At 37.0% G+C, this 21,162-nt stretch overlaps 1 protein-coding gene across 3 annotated transcripts in view; it reads right to left on the reverse strand.

Moving 5' to 3' along the window:
• pknox2 (PBX/knotted 1 homeobox 2) overlaps positions 1 to 21,162 on the reverse strand; it is a 327,926-nt gene that overhangs the window by 300,304 nt on the left and 6,460 nt on the right.

Raw genomic sequence — 21,162 nt, forward strand, 5'->3', positions numbered from 1 at the left:
TTGTACTCTAGCACTCAACATCCACAATCTTCCTGCTATGATGTTTTATATAAAACAAGCAAGAAATAATGTTTTCTATTTTTGTCAGAACTAAGCACTAATTTTGAAAAGCTATTTGATTAACTTTGTTAGACATCTGAGTTGTGGTTAGCTATGAGCATTTCACAGATTCATGACCTTTTTATTGCACTGTCCTTTCCTCCGATATGAGCAAATAAGCAATAACTGAAACCCAAGAGCACATCCACCTCCTCCTATAGTCTTTATAGCTTTTTATTCCTATGCTAACCAACTGACAATACAGCAGTAAAAAAATACCCTGCAAACTGTACAAGTACCTGAGAGGAAAATAAATTGGAGAAAATTCTCCTAGCTGTAGTCTGTGAATCCATAAAGGTACAAGTTCCATAGCATAAGAAGCCTTGGGTTATTGTTATTAAGGGACACATAACAAAAATGCTGGATGTATAACAGAATTGTGTACACCTGTCTCTAATCCTACAGAAATAAAGAAAAAATTAGATTGTAATTCTGGTATTATGAGGAAAAATCAATTTGCTGCAGTTAATGATACTTAGATATTTAAAGCCAAAGCACCAGACAAATGTGATTCCGTGATAAAGTTGCCGGAGTTCATACAATGTGCATTACAGCTATATAAAAATTATCTTCATTGTTCTGTTGGCAGTCAGGTCAATAATTACAGGCAAGCCATTAGAGTAAGCTGAACCTGATTAAGTAATGTGTTGCATTATGTATGTGCACTAGTCTGCTCTAGACCTAAAAAGCAAATTGCGACCTTCCTGCCAACATAGTAGTTTAATATTATCACTCTCATTTATTTTACAGCATGTACATCCCAGAGCTTAGACTCTAAAGTGACAATAAAGATGTTACTAGATGTAAATTTGTTTAATTTGCACAGAAGGATTTCATGGGTATGTTTTTTGTACACCAAGGAAAATACATTTTTTTCATGCTAATATTGGTTGATTATTATATTTCTTTTCTTTATTTTTTTCTTCATTTTTTCTGAAATAGTTTCATAATGTTCATATTTGTATTATGTCATATGACTAAATAGACTAGTCATTTTATTCAGTTGCTGCTTATAGAGAAAATCTCATCCTGTGTTAGCTGTTAATAATAATCCTAGCTGTTAATAATAATCCTTTCCAGTATGCTCTTGTCGTCTATTCCCCTGCTTTTGCTGGCTAGTGTTTCTTTGTATGAATTTGTGTTTTCTAGTTAATATAATGATGCCACAATGTATATCATTAAAGGATAACTAAAGCCTGACTAGAATTGTGGTACAGCCCAAGGCAACCACAGATTTACTGCACATGCTCTGTGCTGCTGTCAGTTACCTGAGCTTTGGAGCCAACTAACAACATACAGTATATATAGAATATAAATGTCACTATACAAGGCTGATTAGAAATTAATACAGATAATTACTACATGGTAGTCCAGAAACTTATGCAACTAGCATCAGAATTTAATAATCAATTCTGTAGCATCAGTTTATATGACACAGACCTTATTTTCTGCTGGATAATTTGTGACGACTACTGATAAGCGAATCTGTTCTGTTTCGCTTCGTCAAATAATTCACAAAACGATGGAAAATCCACGGAATGCATCTTTTTGGTCGCATGCATATTTTTTTTGTCATGTGCATCTTTTGTCGCGACCGTGCCTATTTTGCAGCAACCTTCCCCTTTTTTGCCATACCCGTGCCCAATTCTATGTGACCGCGCCCATTTTGACGAGACTCATTCATTTTTAGGATTTAGTTCTCCTTTAAATGTATTTGGCTCTAAATATTCCAAGTAATTATATCCCAGTAATGATATCTTCATATCTTTTTTAATTTTTTTTCTAAATTACAAACTGGAAATGCATGATTACTTTAATGACAGAACCACCACTGTCATTCAAAAGAAAACTGAACACTGAACACAGAAGCAATGACAGGCAGACAAGGGTGTTTTTTACTCCAATTGAAAAGAGGCTGAAAGATTCACCACACCTTTACAGCACTGCGTTTGAATATATGGCCTTGGTATATGATAAAATAGTCTTCAAAATAATTGAATACAACAGCAGAACAGCACTATTTTGAAATTTAAAGAGCATTTGGCAGTGAATTTATCATCAACTATGACAGAAATTAAATTACTAATGAAAATCTAAATTACATATGGAAGGCCTAGCCTCTTGGACAAGACCATACTGCAGACCATGCATTACATTACAAAAACAATTTGGCCTTCCAAGGGGCTAATGTAGCTTCACGATTGCTAAAAACTGTATGCAACCATCATAACAGCTCTTGTTTATGTAGAAATAGATAGTAAATAGACAGATATAAATAGAAAGCAGATATTTAATATGTGTAAGCCAGTGATCCCCAACCAGTGGCTCGGGGGCAACATGTTGATTTAGTGGGAAGTTTTGGTTGAATAAAAACAAGATTTACTACCAAATAAAGCCCCTGTAAGCTGATAGTGTGCATAGAGGCTACCTAATAGCCAACCCTCTATTTGGCACCTCCATGAACTTTTATGGTGCTTGTGTTGTTCTCCAAGTCTTTTTACATTTCACTATGACTCACGAGTAAGAAAGGTTGGGGTCCCCTGGTGTAAGCAAATCACTAATATACATAGTAAACCACCTTTCTAGTAACAATATACAGTATTATCCTTTTAACAAAGGTAATATAGGCTAATATAACTCATGCAAGCAGACTTCTATTATTCTATAGTTTTATAAATATGAATCATGCCCCACTGAAAGAGTATTACTTATAATATAGTGTTATCACATACTGTGTTAAACACATGTTAAAGATATAGATATTTAGATATATCAATATAAAAATATATATATTAGATTATTAGATGTATTAAATATTAGATTTCCAAACTTACAAACAGAGATGACTGAGGCTACATTTTAAGGTTGCATAATATATTATGGAAGTGGTTTAGGTGCTAGTCACTGGGCATATTTATGTCTAGTTTACTAGACATATTGAATTCATTCCCTAGGTCTCTTACTTTCCCTTTCTAGAGCTGAAGGAATTCAGTGGAGCAAATTATTTCTATAACTCAATTATTACCATTAGTTTTTAAAAAGACATGATCCTACAATTTAAAGAACATATTTGGAGAGATTTTTTTAAAAGAAAGTGGATATATTTTTGCATTGCCACTGGATCAAAATTTTACAAATGGTTTTGTTTTGAATCCCTTCATAGTAGTAGTACCATTAAGTATGTTATAGTACAAAAGCCCTTTGATAAGTCAAATATATTATCAAATGATGTTATCTTTTTCCATGATGGTTTGTATGTTGGCTTGAAACACAACTTCAAAAAACAGTAGAATCAATTCATCAACAAAAAAACATGTGAGAACTGTATCAGTGGGGGTTGTTGCTAGCTAATGCTACAATAACATTTCAGCATTATCTTAAGAACCAAAGGATATAATTAAGAAGTAAAGCAAGAGAACATTCAAAACTAGAAGGAGCACCCAGCAAGCAGAATTACACTGCTAACTTCATGGAGTTATTCTATGATATAAAGAAAAGATAGAATCTAAATACAATGGATGACTGTTAATTTACCTTTGTTCTGCAAACTACAGCATGTTTGTTCAATACATACCAGTCAGTGGAGATATCAGCTTAGAACCACACAGAATGAAAGCAGCAGTAAATGATATCTTCTTTTAATGTCTACTTTAAGGGGCATGTTTAATTCTAGCTAAAAAAAATGCACATATTTGTAAGAAAAGTGCAAACCACATTTTTGCCGCAGTTTTTCATTCAAAAACCTTGAATAAGTTAAAGCCAATAAAAACAAGATACTCGCTAAACAACTTGCTTGAATGCTGAATATACACTTCCCACTGACTTCTGAGAAATCTCACTGTATATTTTTCTTGGATGAATGATTTTAATATTGGTGATTAATTTCATTTCAGTTACAGGATAATAATTACACCAACAGCTGAACTGGATGCATGCTCTGCCTTAAGTATAAGACAACTCACTTTAACTCATATTTACATACAGTACCCAATCACTTCATATATGTCACGATCGGTAACCCAAAACCCAGAACAATTGCCAAGGTCCCGGTTACAGCTCACACTTCTGCCTACAACAACCACCTTTTAATTCGGGTGGAGCCCTACGCTACTCGGGTGCCGCCAGGTCTTAAAGTGAGAGGACCAGGGCAAAGGTTCTGGGTAAGCAAGGGAACCAGATCGTTTGAAGGAGCTTACTAGAATCAGGGTTAGAGTCAGGCAGACCAGCTCAAAACCAGAACAGTAGCACAGTACAGAATCAGGATCTAGAAGAGAAGTCAAACAGGCAAGGGGTCAGTTCAGGTGGAGTTCACTCGAAGTCAGGATACAGGCATGGGTCAGACCCAAATACACAGAATAGCAGCACACCCAGAAACTTTACTAGAAAGACCTATAATGGGCCAGGACTGAGTGCAGAGCAGAGGGTTATATAGGCAGGACGCTGGTTAACACAGAGCACCTGTGACCAGATTAACAACAGGTGAAACTAACCATACATACATGAATATACAAGGGTTACCAAGCAGAGAACCAGGACCTTAGCTGATATAAACAATGTGCTTTTGAACTTTGCAAAGGGTTTTGGAATCTTGCATCTAGATTATCTTAAGGATGCTTTAGATGCAGGAAGCATCTCTTACTCAAACATCTCAGCAGTTGGACAGCTCCCTTGTCATGTGCATGTATAACTGATTTCGATATGGTTTTCCTTATTATAGGAGTCTCGCTGACATCAACCCATGATTTCCTTAATATACTTTCATAAGATTAGTTTGGGGACTTGCTGAATGTCAGATTATCGTACAACTAATCTAGTTTCCGGTCTACAACCAGCTACTGACAATTACATACTGAAGCTAGCTTCCCTCGCTCATTTCTATTTAAACCTCTGCTTAAATATAGACTATAGATTAAGTCACCTTTTTCCCTCTTAGATATTCTCATATATTTGTGTAATGAACTTGATGGCTTAATTACTTAACTTTCCTTCTGACATCCATAGACAATATTATGATGCACGAGGAGTAAATCAGTTGTAAAATCCTACATGCCCATTACACGAGTTGTACTCCTGGATTAGGAATGCCAGTTATCATCTTTTATACACAATAATTGAAGGTAACACTCCCAGTATGTTCAACACTTCATGAGCAAAAGAACAAATGTATTAACACCCTGTTTGTATTAATGTATTCTACTGTACAGCGCTGCGTACATAAGTAGCGCTTTATAAATAAAGATATACATACATACAAATGTTTTATTCCTTACTTGAGTCTACAGTATACAACTTCAATAACATTTTCTAGGTCATCTGATACTGTAATCTGGAGCTGTCCAACTGCTGAGTGTAATTTAATACATATCCCTTTTCATCAGCTTCCATATATACTACCTTGTACCATATAAGAAGTTCTCACACTATCTCCAAATATCACACTTTTACTAAGAGTGATGATGTCCGAATAAGAAGGAGGCAGCTTTAAGACTAGCTTTTTTGTTTCCTATGTCCTTTGTCATGGTTTCCTTATGATTGTTTTCTGCCAAGGCCCTTTATTTTAAAGGTGTGCCCAAAGTATATATTAAGTAGTTGGGTAACAGTTTTGCTGTTTGCCATACTTACATTAATGGACATTTTTTCATGATTTTCTCTTTCCTTCTGAATTAGTGCCCCTTAATATTGTGTCATATGTCTCACAAAATAGACCACTTCTTACATTAGCTTTCCATTTATTTACTATAATCATGTAGATGTTCTTAATGCACACACCTACACATTCTCACTGTAGTGCAGCTACACAAATGAATTATGTTGTTAAGTCTTTGTGTTTATCTTATGTCATAACTTGGGCTTGGGACAAAGAAAGGAAGACAGAAAGAGAGTGTTAACAGAGCTCTTAACAGGTAAACTTCACATATCTCTAAACTGCATGGTGAACATTATGGGGGCCATTTATTAATGATTCAAATTTTTTAGGGCTAAAAATAGCAAAAAAAGGTTGCAACTTTTTCGAGATTTACTATGCGAAAAAAACTAAAACTTGCTGAGACCGTGTAGCTGTCAATGGCAGATGTCTTTTCCCCATCCTGGAGGATTTTATTAAATCTGCCCCTATATGTGCCTTTCATAAAAACTCCTAAGTTATCTATATGTCTGATATGAATGTGTTCTGAAGAGGTTAAGCAAACCTTTTACTTCTGTGAGGAGAAAAACAAACAATGAGTTGAAGTGGAAATGCTCTAGGCATTTTAGTCAAAGCATTGCCCCCTCTGTACATGAAAATAGATTTGTGTGAGCCTAAATGTTTCTGCTCAGCACGGGTGTCTATATGCTGGCACTGCAGTTAGAGTCTGTTTAGGCACAAGAAAGAGAAAAATCTGTTGCAAACAGATTTTCAGTTCTAAAATGTGCCCAGCAGCCTGATCAGCACTTTTTTTACTTACTTATTTTATAGTACTGCCAGTGCATGCTGTGCTGTACCAAATGGCACAGTATTGGGGTGATCATTTCTTCCAATGGGATTATAGTGAGACACACAAAATGTAGTAGCCAAAAGGGTCACCCACTGTCTAACAATCAGCACATGAATTTTCATACTTGGGAAAGTAACATTCATCAAGAAGTAAAGTAAATAAAAACTCTATTGCAATTTCACTTTGCAAAAGACCATACTGAAATAGTATATTGTAATTATATTACTTTTTTCAGTTGCAATTTTCTATATCTAAAATTTAGGCTAAAATAATGTTTCATTTCTTTTTCCTATTTCCTTCTTATATAAGCTCTACAAACTAGCTGGCCATCCTTTTCAATCTTAAATTTGAGAGTTAATGTAAGAGTTGCTCTGAGGCAGGCCTTAGAAAACTCAGGGAGCATGCTCAGTAGGGGGCAAAGCCTCTGAAACTACTGAGAAATGTATTATCTAATTTATCAAATTGTAGCAGTTTAAAAATTCAGTGATCTGGCTTACTGAGCTGCTACAGAGAAAAACAAGAAGGGGAAATAAACCTAATTCGTTTTCAAAACCTTCATTTCAGAAAAAAATGATGCCCTCTGCTACAGCATCTAGCATCAATGCCTGAGTGCTGACCAACATTGCAAATCATTTAGAAGATCAGAAATAAACACATACTTCCTCCACAATTTTCACCTGAATAAAATAACTGTAAATAATCAGTGTGGGACAGCACAGTCAGTTGTTCAGTGCTGGTAAAAAGTATGTGTTCAGAAAACTCACTAGTAAAACACTTAAAAAATAGGAATATCTAGGAACAAAAAAACTTATGGAGAAATGTAAAATTTGGTAGCGGAAAAAATATGAGCAATGCCAACAATTCCATTGCATAAATTGAACAAAAGTTTTGCAAACATATAGCGCATCATCTGTAAATGAAAAAAAAGATTAGGAGGCACATTCATTTTTACTTCTGGATATTTTTGAGATTTACTAATTGGTTTTTGCCAGTACTCAACTTTTCTGATATTGTTTCTAGAAAAATTTCTTGAGAGTTTTTTGGAAATTTTCTCCAAAAAATTTGAGTTATTCAAAAATAACTCCCATAAGTTGTGATTTATTAATTTAGTTAAATTTTTTTTGTCAAAAAAAATTCAGCAGGTTTGATTTGTCGAGTACCACTCAGTCCTATGGAGGCTTAGAATAGTAGAGGAATAGAATAGTCAGTGACAGCCTGTCATTGACACATTTTCAAGGAGAAATGAATCTCACCACTGTTTTCTGTTTTCAAGGGGAAGTTAATCCCATCATTGGTTTCTGTTTCACCCATTTTCAAGGGTAAATTAATACCACCATTGTTTTCTATTTCACATGGATTCAAGTGAAACTTAAACACATTATTGTTTTCCAAGACTGAGTGCCAATGCTCCTAAAATGGCTGCTGGAGCAATTCCTGTTTTGGAAAAATAAAGAGGATTTATGTATGTATATCTTTATTTGTAAATCTTTATTTATAAAGCGCTACTTATATACGCAGTGCTGTACAGTAGAATCAATTAATACAAATTGGGGGTATTAAGATGATAATAATAGATAAATACAAAGTATTACAATAAACACAAATAAATACAAGATACAGTTGCAATAAGATAAGAGTCAAAGACACAAGAGGATGGAGGTCCCTGCCCCATAGTTCTTACAATCTAGATGGGAGGGTAACTTACAGACACAAATAGGCAAATATAAGTGCTGTAGGTCACAGTGGGTGACATTACAATATAAGTGCTAGTTCCCAGGTAAGGTACTGGGTGAGTGCTCCAAAAGGTAGTCTTTAAGTTTAGTTTTAAAATGACTGAGGCAGGATTCTCTCCGGAGGAAATCAGGGAGGGCATTCCAAATGTAAGGGGCAGCAAGACAGAAAGGTTTAAGGTGGGAAACAGCAGTAGTAGTGGGGGGCACAACCAAACGGAGGCCGGTTAGTAGCAGGTTACAGTAGTCAAGACAGGATAGGATAAGAGCATGCATGATTAGCCTAGCTGTTGCAGTAGAAAGAAAGGGACGGATTTTGGCAATATTGCGCAAGAAAAAGTGACAGGTTTTGACAGCGGTGTTAATATGGTCAGAGAAGGAGAGACAGGAGTCAAAGATCACCCCCAAACAACGCGCCAAATCGACCGGGTTGATGAGGGTGCCATCAATAGAAATAGAGAACGGTGGGGTAGGGCCAGGCCTATGTGGAAAGATCATTAGTTCAGTTTTTGTTAGGTTCAGTTTGAGGTGGCGTTGGTTCATCCAATTGGAGATGGCCAGGAGGCAGTTAGAGATTTGAGTCTCAGTTTCGACTGTTAACGAAGGGGTCGAAAAGTAAATTTGGATATCATCAGCATACAGATGATATTTAAAGCCAAATGAACGGATAAGATCTCCCAAAGACAGCGTGTAAAGGAAGAACAACAACGGCCCAAGTACAGAGCCTTGGGGTACCCCCACATTAAGAGGAACTGGAGATGAGGTTTTGTTAGCATAGGAGACAGTGAATGAATGGTTAGAGAGGTAAGAAGAGATCCAGGATGCAGCCTGACTACGGATACCAATCGAATGCAGAATTTGCATGAGGAGGGAGTGGTCGACCGTATCAAATGCAGCCTATAGATCTAGGAGGATTAGTATAGAAAAGTGACCTTTGGCTTTGGCAACCTGAAGATCATTCGTAACTCTGCACAACGCCGTCTCAGTAGAGTGCGCAGGCCAAAAGCCAGATTGCAGCGGGTTCAATAAATTATGTGCATTAAGAAAGTTAGTAATACGAGAGAAGACAATACGCTCTAAGATTTTGGAGGCAAGCGGTAGAAGCGAGACAGGATGGTAGTTAGAGAGACAGGGCGGGTCCAGCGTAGCCTTTTTAAGGATAGGCTTGACACAGGCCTGTTTGAACAAAGAGGGGAAACTTCCAGAAGTCAGAGATGGGTTGAAGATGTGAGTAAGAGCTGGAGTAAGTTCAGCAGCACAGTGTTTAAGGAGAGAAGAAAGCATAGGGTCTAGAGAGCAAGTGGTGAGGGGTGCTGAAAATAGAAGCCAGGAGACTTCAGAGACAGTTACGGGACCAAAAGAGCTAAGACATGCAGAAGGGGGCAGAGGAAGGAGAAGCTGGTTAGTATTCTGATTGCGGATAGACTCCACTTTGTTCATGAAGAAATCAGCAAAGTCCTGGGGAGAGTGCATAAAGTGAGGTAATAGAGTATGCGAGGGACGCAGAAGGGTATTGAATATAGAAAACAGGCGTCGCGGGTTGGATTTATTATTGTTTATAAGGGTATTGTAGTATTCCTGTTCAGTCTTTGACAAGGTAGAGTTGAGGCAGGCCAATAGAAATTTATAATGGATAAAGTCTGCTTGAGTACGGGATTTCCTCCACATACGTTCTGCAGACCTCGCACAGGAGCGTAAGAATTTGGTGTGTACATTCAGCCAGGGGCGTGAGGGTTTGAGCTGAAGGGATGCAAATGAATCAATGGTGGAGGCAAGTATACTGTTGTACTTACTAACCAGGGTATCAGGGTCAGATATCTCTTTAAAGGAGGAGAGACTGGACCTGAAAGAGCGAGCTAAGGCCGGAAGGTCTATTTCACGTGTATTTCGAATTAGTACAGCAGGGAAAGGAGCAGGTTGGGAAGGAGAGTGAGAGACAGAAAATAAAACCAGGTGGTCAGAGAAGGGGAAGGGGATACTGTTAAAATCAGAAAGGGACAGATTTTTGGTAAAGACAAAATCCAGAAAGTGGCCATCCTTATGGGTCGGAGCGTTTGTCCACTGCTGGAGTTCAAAGGAGGAGGTTAGGCGGAGAAAACTTGAGGCTCAGGGTTGCAAGGGATCATCAATGTGGGAGTTGACGTCCCCAAGGATGATTGCAGGGCTGTCAATACATAGGAAAAAAAAAGAGCCAAGTTTCAAAATCAGAGAGGAAGGTAGCAGGGGAGGAAGCTGACGGAGGTCTGTAAAAGACAGCCACCCGTACAGAGAGAGGATGGAAGATCTGAATGGCATGCATTTCAAATGAGTTAAAAAAAGCCGGGGAAATAGGAATAGATGCGAACCGGCAACGGGAGGAGAGGAAAATTCCAACTCCCCCACCGCGTCCAGTGGTCCGGGGGTGTGGGAAAAAGACAGACCGCCATGAGAGAGCGCAGCTTCAGTGGCGGTGTCATTATGCAAAAGCCAGGTTTCTGGTAGTGCAAAGAGATTAAATGAACAGATCATGGATTAGTGTAGCTTTGTTAGTTAAGGAATGGACATTAAGAAGGGCACAAGAGAACGGAAGGCAGGAAGAAGGAGGAGTAGGAACCTGAATAAGGTTAGAAGCAGCAGAGGAACGACAGGCTTTAGGCATTGGGTCAGAAGGACGCGGACGGATATAAGTAGGTATGGAGCAGGGCCCGGGGTTTGGAGAGACATCCCCTGCAGCCAGCAATAGTAGGAAAAAGAGTGAGAAGATGTGAGCAGAGGATTTAAAATGAGTGCGCCTCCGCGTACGGACAGTAACCGGGGGACAGAAGTGTTGTATGTAGTTATAAAGGGTGATGGAGCTGGAGTATGTAGATGGGAGCAGGGAGGAGGATATGTGGATGGAATATGGACAGACAACAGGGGGGTTAAAGGAAGAGACTACCTTAGGGAGCACCATGCATACAATCAGTAGAAGTGAGCTGTGATTTGCCATTTGCAGGTGAGTTGTAGTCTTGTAGCTTTTAGATTAGCATACAAGTCTGAGTTTGCATGTATCAGGTACAAATATATGCAGGATGTTAACAAATAAGGTTACCTGAATGAAGTAAACATACAAGATAGTAATTGTACATTTAGGCTGTAGAAAGTTTCTTTGTGCACTTTATAATTTCAGCTGCTGTGGATCTCTATGTAAAGTATTACAGTATACTTAAATTTGCTATACTTAAAGTTGCTATACTGCCAAGTTGCAACCCCCAGCCGAACTGCTCCCCAGGGTGATCCCAAGGAAATAGTTCCAGAGAATCACATGGTTCTAAGAGGAGGGCCCAATTGGTTGGACATCAAATACACCCAAATTCACACCTATTGCCTGTTATCAGATAATGATTTGCTCTTACACAGAGCCTGGAAATGTGATTAGACTAGGGGTATGATAATGAATGTCACTGATCAAAGCCAAGCAGAAAGTACAGATATGGAAACAAACGTCCCTTTAAAATTGAATTTTTCGTTTTAACTTACAAAAATACTTTTGGTTTAAAAATTCATGAACACTACATTTTCTTATGAACAATTCAAGCATTATCGTGACATTTTATAAATACAACAATGATTGAGTTTAATTTGAATTTATACCACGTTGAGTTTATATGACTTTTAAGGCCAGAAAAAAAACAAATTTTAGTAAATCAGCCCTTAAGAGTGACTTGTACCAGTGTACAGCATATGTACCAAAGTTTCTCAGCCTTCAATTAAATCTTAACAAATGCAATATAATAAATTATCTACAGAACAATTAAACATTTACATTTTTATTTTTGTGAATGTTTCTGAAATTCAGAGTAAAATTTAATATTTGGGATAAAAACATTACATTCAGTGTTATTGTAAGATATAAATAAAACAATAATTTAATCCTTCCTGCCTTTAAAAAGAGGTTTAGCCTCACTTCATATATTTATTGTTTTGAGAAAGTTTTGCATTTAAAAAAGACCCACAAAAGCAATATAATGTTAGCACCATACCTCAAATCACAGTTTCTTTAAAATCTTGCATCTAATAGCAATGATCATATACTTAGCACTCCTCATTAAGCACTGCCATATCATTAGCCAACTCAATTATTCAAATAAGTTTATTTCACTTAGATTTTATAGGGCCATGAAAAGTTTTTTAGCACCTTGCTTTATCTCAAACCATAATATTCCAAACAATGATCTCTATCTCTCATAATCTATACCACTGCAAATTGTATTTTTTATTCTGTACTTTATATCCTATATAAATGCAAATTATTAATATTAGACTAGTTGTAAAGTAGTAAATGAAATACAAGAGACATATATTAAATTGTGCTGCAATCTCCCAGTCACAAAAACAAATAATTGTACTGTGTTGTAATTGTTGTAAAATACAATGATATTAAAAGTCATGGGCAGTGCTATGGCCATATAAAGGCAATAGGCAATAGGTTAAGTGATTTATTAAAGGTTATGGGACTCAACAAAGGAAAAAAAAAAGGTTTGTCTATGGTAAGGACAAGACAGCTATATAATCAGTATTAGAGCACAGGACTGTTACTGCTATTTGAACTGCCTCAGGCAGCAGCTACCCCAAGTTACTGAGGCAGCAAAAAGCAGCTCATGGTAAATTAAAAAGCCAAAATTCAGATTTTTCAGTCAGAATTTTGGCACTTCTAGTGCAGAGACTACTATTGCACCCTCTGCACTAGCCATTCGGACCCCTCTCCACCAGCTAAAACATGAAATACAAAAACGGAGGGGGGAGGCATTGACTTGGGCACCTCAGGGCACCACTGAGCCTTTTTTTTAATATTTATTAGCTGCAAGTAAATTTAGAACAAAAGAATATATTGCAGTTTCTCTGTAACTAAACTACCTCATCACAGTGGGTCTTTACAAAAAAAGCTCAAAGATCTGCATTTAATCATTTTTCAGGTACTCTTGGTGAAAAACAAAAAACATTTAAAACTGCAAATGTTCATTGTTTTTCGTTTGGCAGCTGTATAATATATTCTCAAACTCTTTTAAAAATGTAAATAATGTAATACAATGTGAAATTTCATAATATCACCCAATTGTCCTTATTTAATTTTCATTAGAAAACAATACTCAACCACTTAGAAACTGGGTAAATGCCTAGTGTGAACAAATGCCGTAATTTCATATGGCAGCTCACTGGAGAACAACAACAATCTTCATTAGGATATTTACTAGATTTATCTATGTATGTGTTTCGTAAGTCATTACAATAGCCACATGTTACTACATAAAACTGCTCAGTATAACTATTCTGGGCAGCTTAAATTGGCAATGTTTGAGCATCAGCATGTGTCCTCTACAGCTGTAAAATGCAGTTTAGGTGCCAGGATATCCATAAGAGCTATAGCACCATTTCACAGCGACCTTTCCAATGTGAAATTGTTCAAGAAACTGTAGAAGGCACTACAGACTGGCCGAATATCAATTTATATATTCACAGAAACATCAAAAGAACTTTTCTTTTACAATAATGAGGGAGGTAAATTCATTTTGGCTGACAATCCAACGGCATAGAATTGTTAGTTTACTAAACATTTGTATTGTGTTACACCAAGCAAATGATGAAACAAAGAGCTTTTCATGCACATGTACTCTGCATATATTATCACGATAAGCTATTTTTCTGTTAGTCGATGCAGGATAATTTATATCTTGTTTTAAAAGTTCTGTTAACTTATTTATACCATTTATACAACATCATTAAAAAAATCACATGAGAAAAGAATAAAAAAAAGGAACATTTTTCATCATAATTACGTATTAAGTATAAAATAGCTATAACTTTTCACATGTAATCTATTTATACAGTTCTTTTCATTCACAAACCATCTCATGCTGATTTAATGCACCAGCTCTTTTTATTTTGCTGATGGTATTCCTTTAAGAGAGGAGCTAATGCTTTGCGTAATGGGGATTAAAGAAAGCTTAAAACATTTACATTTTAGGCAGGAAATCTGTAGCAACAAACAACCGATATGGCAACTAAACTGAACTAAAACAGTTACAATCTTACAGGAACAAGCTGAGAAATAACTCTAAATATATTTTAATTTTTTTTTAGCTGAAAACTTTCCTGCAGGGCCACTGGCTATTCATCCTCTATTGACTGTGCTCTTTAATGGGAATCATTTACCTGTTAGATTATAACACACTTTTCTGTTGTGAAAAGGGTTTTAAAACCAGCCCCCTTTATTTAATGTAACCGAAAGCACACAAATTGTAGGGGATATTAAAAAAAATAAACACACATAAAAAAGCTGTGTGCTGTCTCCATGATATGCATTTGAAAATCAAGACTAAAACGGTCTCAACAGGTGGCCTGAAACTCTACACCACCAGCGACTAGTACTGATTAAAATGCTTGGCTGTCGGCCCAGAATTCTGTTCGGACGAACTATGTGATGAGGTTAGTTACTGGGGACAGAGCATAAAAGGTGAGGAGAGAATTTGTACATCTGAGAACTATTGCTAAATGCATTATCTGCTGTACGCAGTGATAAATGGGATAAAAATAAGCAGTGTGTTTTGTAAATCATGCTCAAGTTTACAATCCAAGCAAAAGTACAGGATATAAAGGATGGAACTAAGGGGAGAATAATGTTAATTACATTTGCATTTTATGAGGTTTTACAATATCAGCATAGATTTGCAATTAACCTCTTAGAAGACTACAATTAGAGCAGTAGTTAATGAAAATTGCAAGCTCTAAATTACGGTTTTTATGTTCATCCTTTAACGCCTATGATATTGTAATAAAAAGTAAATATTACTTTGTGGATTGTAAGGATATCTAAATCAAAGAAAAATGATTCTTCTTTAGAACCCTTTCCTATTTACTTCTTGAAATGTGAGATGGAATTTCAGGCACTGAAAGGGTTACAGAATACAACCAGAGATTATATTTCATATCTAGAGTGCCATTTCAGGCAGCAAAAGGATTATTTAGCCTTTCACCTCTACATAAAGCAGCTGTAATCAATCTGCCAAGCAACCATTTTTCCTTATGTTTCACAGGAAAAAAATGCCATCATGGAAAATAAGAATGCCAGTGGTCCAAACAATCAGGGACAACTTATGGTGATGCCTGAGATGGTTCAAACATTTTCAACCCTTATGGATTAAACACGCCACACTGCAAACTTCAACTTCAAACGGAATTAGAAATATCTTCCCAGAATTATTGTGATCATGCGCTAACTTGTGGTCAGTGGTAATTGCCTCCGATACATTAAAACATGGTAATTGTTTGATTCTTTAGGCACAAGTCTGCTGTAAATACTGATGCAGCCTGCAGTGGGAAACCCCTGCTCCAATAGGCATCCTTGTGCACCATTCATCAGAACAGACTGGGCCAGCACTATGGCACCTGGAGTAAGTACCCAAAAGCATGAAGAGCATGCTTAGGCACAAGTACCTTGAATGAATAGTATGAATACAAAAGGCAAGGACTTTGTCCATTTTTAATCTACCACAATTGCATACGTCGTTGTTAATGAGCCCTATCATCTTGGGGAGGTCGGTCAAGAAACAGGTGTTGCATTTAATATATCTGTATTGGGATACCTGACACATGGGCTATTTGATGGTGGGTCACTTTCATTCAAATTTATGTGGCCATGCCAAAGTGCAAAAAAAAATGTATGTGACTCCCTGTATTGTATTGAAGTAATAAGCTAACTTGAATGGACACTTCTTTTCTGAAGGGTGTTTTGGTTGGAGGTGGGTAATGAGAATATGCTCAATGACCATGCAAACTTATATTGTATTATGTACATTTCCACATATTCTTATCTCTTTATTGTATGCAACTCTGGTAAAGTCTGGTTTACGAAGACAGCTTTTCCTCTCCACCCCTTTACTTTGGGACTAACAACATGAATAAAATATGATTAGATTTGTTGTAAGGAAGGTATAGTGGAGGTTATTTATGCAACCTGGAGGTTTTTAGAAATGTATCCATCTGCCAAGGCTTTGGGCTGCTTGGGGTAACAAAAAAATGAAATCATTTTAGTGCTTGGAAGGGGTCCATTAAGGCATTATGTTTCCACCAGGGAGTAGGTTCCCATGTAGGGTAATGCAGAGTAAAGTAATGACTGTATTTGGGACCCTCTCAGATAAATAGGAGGCTTGGAATGTGGGGGGGGGGGGATCAAACCTATTTTTATGGAAAGAAAATAAAAAAACTTCCTAAATCAATCTACTTTCTATCTATCTACTTTACAATCATCAAATCCAACTGCCATCTCTGTTTATAGGCTTTAGCCAAATGCCAAATGTAGTTTTCCACTTGAACACCTCTGCTCTGCTGTTTGCACTTAATAAAGTGTATTAAATTACTACCATTAAACTACTTCTGTACCTGGCCTCAACTACTAACTGTTCTGATTATGTAACTAAAGAGCTAAAATCCACTTAGTGTGAATAACTTAGGAGAAGGCTCATTCTCTTACTCAAGTTTAGGTCAGATTTCAAATGGTTATAGGCATTACAGTGACAGTCAAGCAACTAAATTACATAATTGTGGTTTAGACTGTTCTCTCTTAGGGTAATGGCAAATGGGCTGTTTAGTAGCTCTTGCAAAATTCTTTTTTAAACAGGCAACAGAGTGCCTGAGTTTGGGAATTGCTATGTGCTTGCCAGTACAACAATCACACTCTCTCCCATTTTGGTGTAGTACGGCAATTTTATGACAAGCACACAGAGATTTCATGGTCAATAACTCAGTAAAAAAGTGCATCAATGGCTAATTTAGATTATGTTAATTGATTTTTATGATGAGGTGAGTAAGAAGCTGGACAGTGGGGGTGCAGTAGATATAATCTATTTGGATTTTGCCAAAGCATTTGATACTGTTCCCCACAAACGACTGCTTTCTAAACTAAGGTCTATTGGTCTTAGTGAAGTTGTTTGCAAATGGATGGGAAACTGGCTACAGGATCGGGTACAGAGGGTGGTTGTTAATGGTACATTCTCTACTTGGAGTAAGGTTCTCAGTGGGGTCCCTCAGGGTTCTGTACTGGGTCCATTTTTATTAGTGACATTTCATTAATTACTTTTGGGGGGTGTATTATAAGTAATGTATCAGTGTTTGCAGATGACACAAATCTGCAGCCCATCCAGGATGTGGCATCCTTGCAGCAGGATCTTGACAAACTGGCAATCTGGGCAGCTCAGTGGCAGATGAAATTAATGTCAATAAATGTAAGGTCATGCACTTGGGATATAAAAATATGCAAGCCACCTAAACCCTTAATGGGACTGCACTAGGCAAATCCATAATGAAGAAGGACCTTGGAGGCCTTGCAGAAAATAAATTTGGCTGTAGCAAGCAATGCCAGGCAGCAGCTGCAAGGACACACAAGGCTTTGATCTGTATTAAATGGGGCATAGATTGGCAGGAGGAAGGGGTTATTCTTTTGCTTTACAGGGCCCAGATAAGGCCCCATCTAGAATATGCCGTTCCGTTTTGGTCTCCAGTGCTCAAACGGGACATTATTGAATTAGAGAGTATCCATAGAGTAACTAAGCTGGAAAGAGGTATGGAGAGTTCAGTTATGGGGAAAGACTGGCCAAGTTGGGGTTGTTTGTACTGGAGAAGTGGTCGTTAAGGGTGATATGATAACTATATAAATATAGTATATGCAAATACCAAGAAAGTATTCAGCACCAGCGGGTATGGCAGAATAAGGTTTCCTTTGCTTACCCCGTACTCCTGTGCAAAGCACAGTAATCCAGTACCAATAAAAAGAAGGAAGCAGGAAGGCAGTACTATGCTGCAGGATTCCACTATTGATAGTGTAGTTGCACTATCAATAAAGAAATCCTGCAGCACAGTACTGCCTTCCTGCTTCCTCCATCTTACTTTGATTGGTAATGTATAAATATATATGGGGATCACATAACAAACATTCTAATGCTTTTTTTTACCAGTAGGTCCTTCCAGTTGACTGGAGGGAACCCATTCCAATTTGAATTGGGATTTTCTCCCTGAATCAGTCGTACTAGCTGATAAATTAGTTAGCTTCAGAAAGGGGGTTAAATGGCTTTTTAGCAATTGAGGAAATACAGGTTTATGGAAGATACAGTAGCTCAAGTTGGTCCAGGGACAGGTCTGATTGCGATCTTGGCGTCAGGAAGGTATTTTTCCCCCTCTGTGGCAAATTAGAGAGGCTTCAGATGGGGTTTTTGCTTTTCTCTGAATCAACTAGCAGTTACGCAGCTTATGTATAGGCATTAAAGGTTGAACTTGATGGAAGCATGTCTTTTTTTAACCTAACTTACTATGTTACTATGTTTATAGTAGCACCTTTGCCTCATGATTATTTATTATGAGTTGCGCAATATTTTTTTACCGGACATGCTGTTTTTTTTGTTTTTGACTTCAATAAGTTACCCAAGGTCACCTAATCACACACATTTAAAAAAACTACAATTAGCTTTTTGTAATGTATTATTTCTGTGATGATGCAGTGTTGGTTCAGAGGCTCCAAAATGCTTGTTTTATAAAAACACTAGTTATTTTACAACAGTTTTTTAAGCATGAATCATTTAAAATAGCAATATAAATATGCACCATAGTTTGTTGCTAGCGCACCAGCACAACCAGCTTACACCGGCAGAAGATATCACTGCTCATCCAATTGGCAGTGATCCATTTCAAAACACAAATGCTTCCTGTCTGTCAAAAAGATGGAAACCGTAGTTTTTACTGTGTCTTTAATAATCCTGAGATGCTAGAAAATGTGGACTCAGAAGGCAAAGTACCTTTTGACTGCATTTAAAATAAGGAGAAGAAAAGAGAACTAATTAATTTTAATGCCTTTTCTAAAATATAAAAATGGTGTATGTTTTCCCATTCTGTAGCAGAGTGGAAATGTTTATATAGCTAGAAGCATTTAGAAACATTCGCTTTCCCTGCGGGAAGAGTCACACCATCCGAAAGAAGATTTAATTAGTGAAATCTCGTTAGGCAAACAAAATTATCCGTAAGACAATACTCTTCTGGACAGGGGGTATGATTAAACAAAGCCGTTTATTCAGGAAGTGGATGCAGCATTTCTCTGAGATGCACTTTTTTTGTTGTGCCATAGTAATTTTCTAACCAAATATATCAATAGAAAAACTCTTTGCACACCTTTTGTTCTGGAGATGGGATGTGGGATGAACAATAATGACTTTGGATAACTGTAATTTCTAGTGATAGTGTTCATCTGTCTTCAGATTTGAGCTAGCATCTTTTATTGCCATTAAGCACATATTAAAAATTGGTAGGTATCATGTTACATAATAAAGCAATGCATATTAGCTAAACTCAAGCCAGCAAAGGTGATACATAAGCTCATACATGTTCCAAGAAACTTGCAGTTATTAGCAATGTGGCAATTTTGTCTGGTCTTATGAATTGCATGCAACTGTACATATGTATTAGAGTGTAAGCTCTCATAAAGATTGTAAGTTCTACGGGTCAGGGACCTAAATCCTCTTAGGTTTTTGACTCTTAACTTATTGCAACTGTAGCTTGTATTTATTTTTATTTATTTAGTTATTTATTTGTATTTATTGTTATACTTTGTATTTATCTATTATTATCTTAATAACCCCCTGTAATGCATTAATGTATTCTACTGTACAGCGCTGCGTACATAAGTAGCGCTTTATAAATAAAGATATACATACATACATCTATTCTTGGGAACAACTAAACTACTGCAAGCGTAGACCTTAGGTAATTAAAGGAAAAGTAACACTAAAAATTTTTAAGTAAAAAATGTACTCTACCCTGCACCAATAATTGACCTATCCTGCAAGCCACTTAGTATTTGGAATGCTTTATTAGAAAATACGAAGGAAGGTGCAGCATCTACTATGCGATGATCGATTGATGGAGCCTAACATGACTCCTTCCTATACAGAAGGAAGGCTAGGCTCGATCAATTGATCGTCGCATAGTGGAATGCTGCTTCTTCCTTCGACACATCGCCTTATTTCAAATGACCAGTAGCCAAGTTTTAGCAGGTATTTTCTAATAAAGCATTCAAAATACAAAATGGTTTGCAGCATAGGGCAATTTTTGGTGCAGGGTAGAATAGCTTTTTTACTTATGTTAGCGTTACTTTTACTTTAAGGATTCTCCCAGCAGGTTGCATCCATGGACTCTGTCTTGTGCCAAGCTAATTGGACACTAATTTCTTTATTTATACTGTATGCACAGACTGAGAAAGTGACACTATCCCATTCTGAAATAGTGCATCATAACTTGCATGTGATTTGAGAAAGCTGGTTGTGATATATATGCATACTGCCTTATATTGCAAAAGTTTGTGGTGGATGCTTTGTTGTGGATTCTTTTAGAAAAACGCTATATTGTGGATAAAAAACAATTTGCTTCCAAATATTGCACTTTGCACATTGCACTGTGTTCAGACCAATGATAAGAGAACCATGATCATCAATGAACAGATGGCATATTTTTACCCACAAAGCTAAGTTTCTTTCCAGAATTCCAATATAGTTGCACCGCCACTTATGGGTGATGTACCAGTACTGATTTAGAAATTAGCTCTTTTGTCCCTGAAAGGTGCATAGTTAATAATGTCATAATGAAAAGCAAAATTTGAATGAACTTCGGTGCTTTTCACAAATTTTTCAGCAAAGCAAAGGGGTCAGATTTGCTTATCACTCATTACCTTTAATTCACTTGGTGCAAGTCAGTTCTACTAATGCAAACCATTAAGGGAACCCTGGAATTACTGGCAGGTCCCGGTTCTTCAATTTTCTGTAGTTAACAATTAGAAAGCTGGCAGTTTGGAAGGGTGGGGTGGA

Source organism: Xenopus tropicalis, chromosome 7 (assembly GCF_000004195.4).
Source record: "Xenopus tropicalis strain Nigerian chromosome 7, UCB_Xtro_10.0, whole genome shotgun sequence".
Classification (NCBI taxonomy): domain Eukaryota; kingdom Metazoa; phylum Chordata; class Amphibia; order Anura; family Pipidae; genus Xenopus; species Xenopus tropicalis.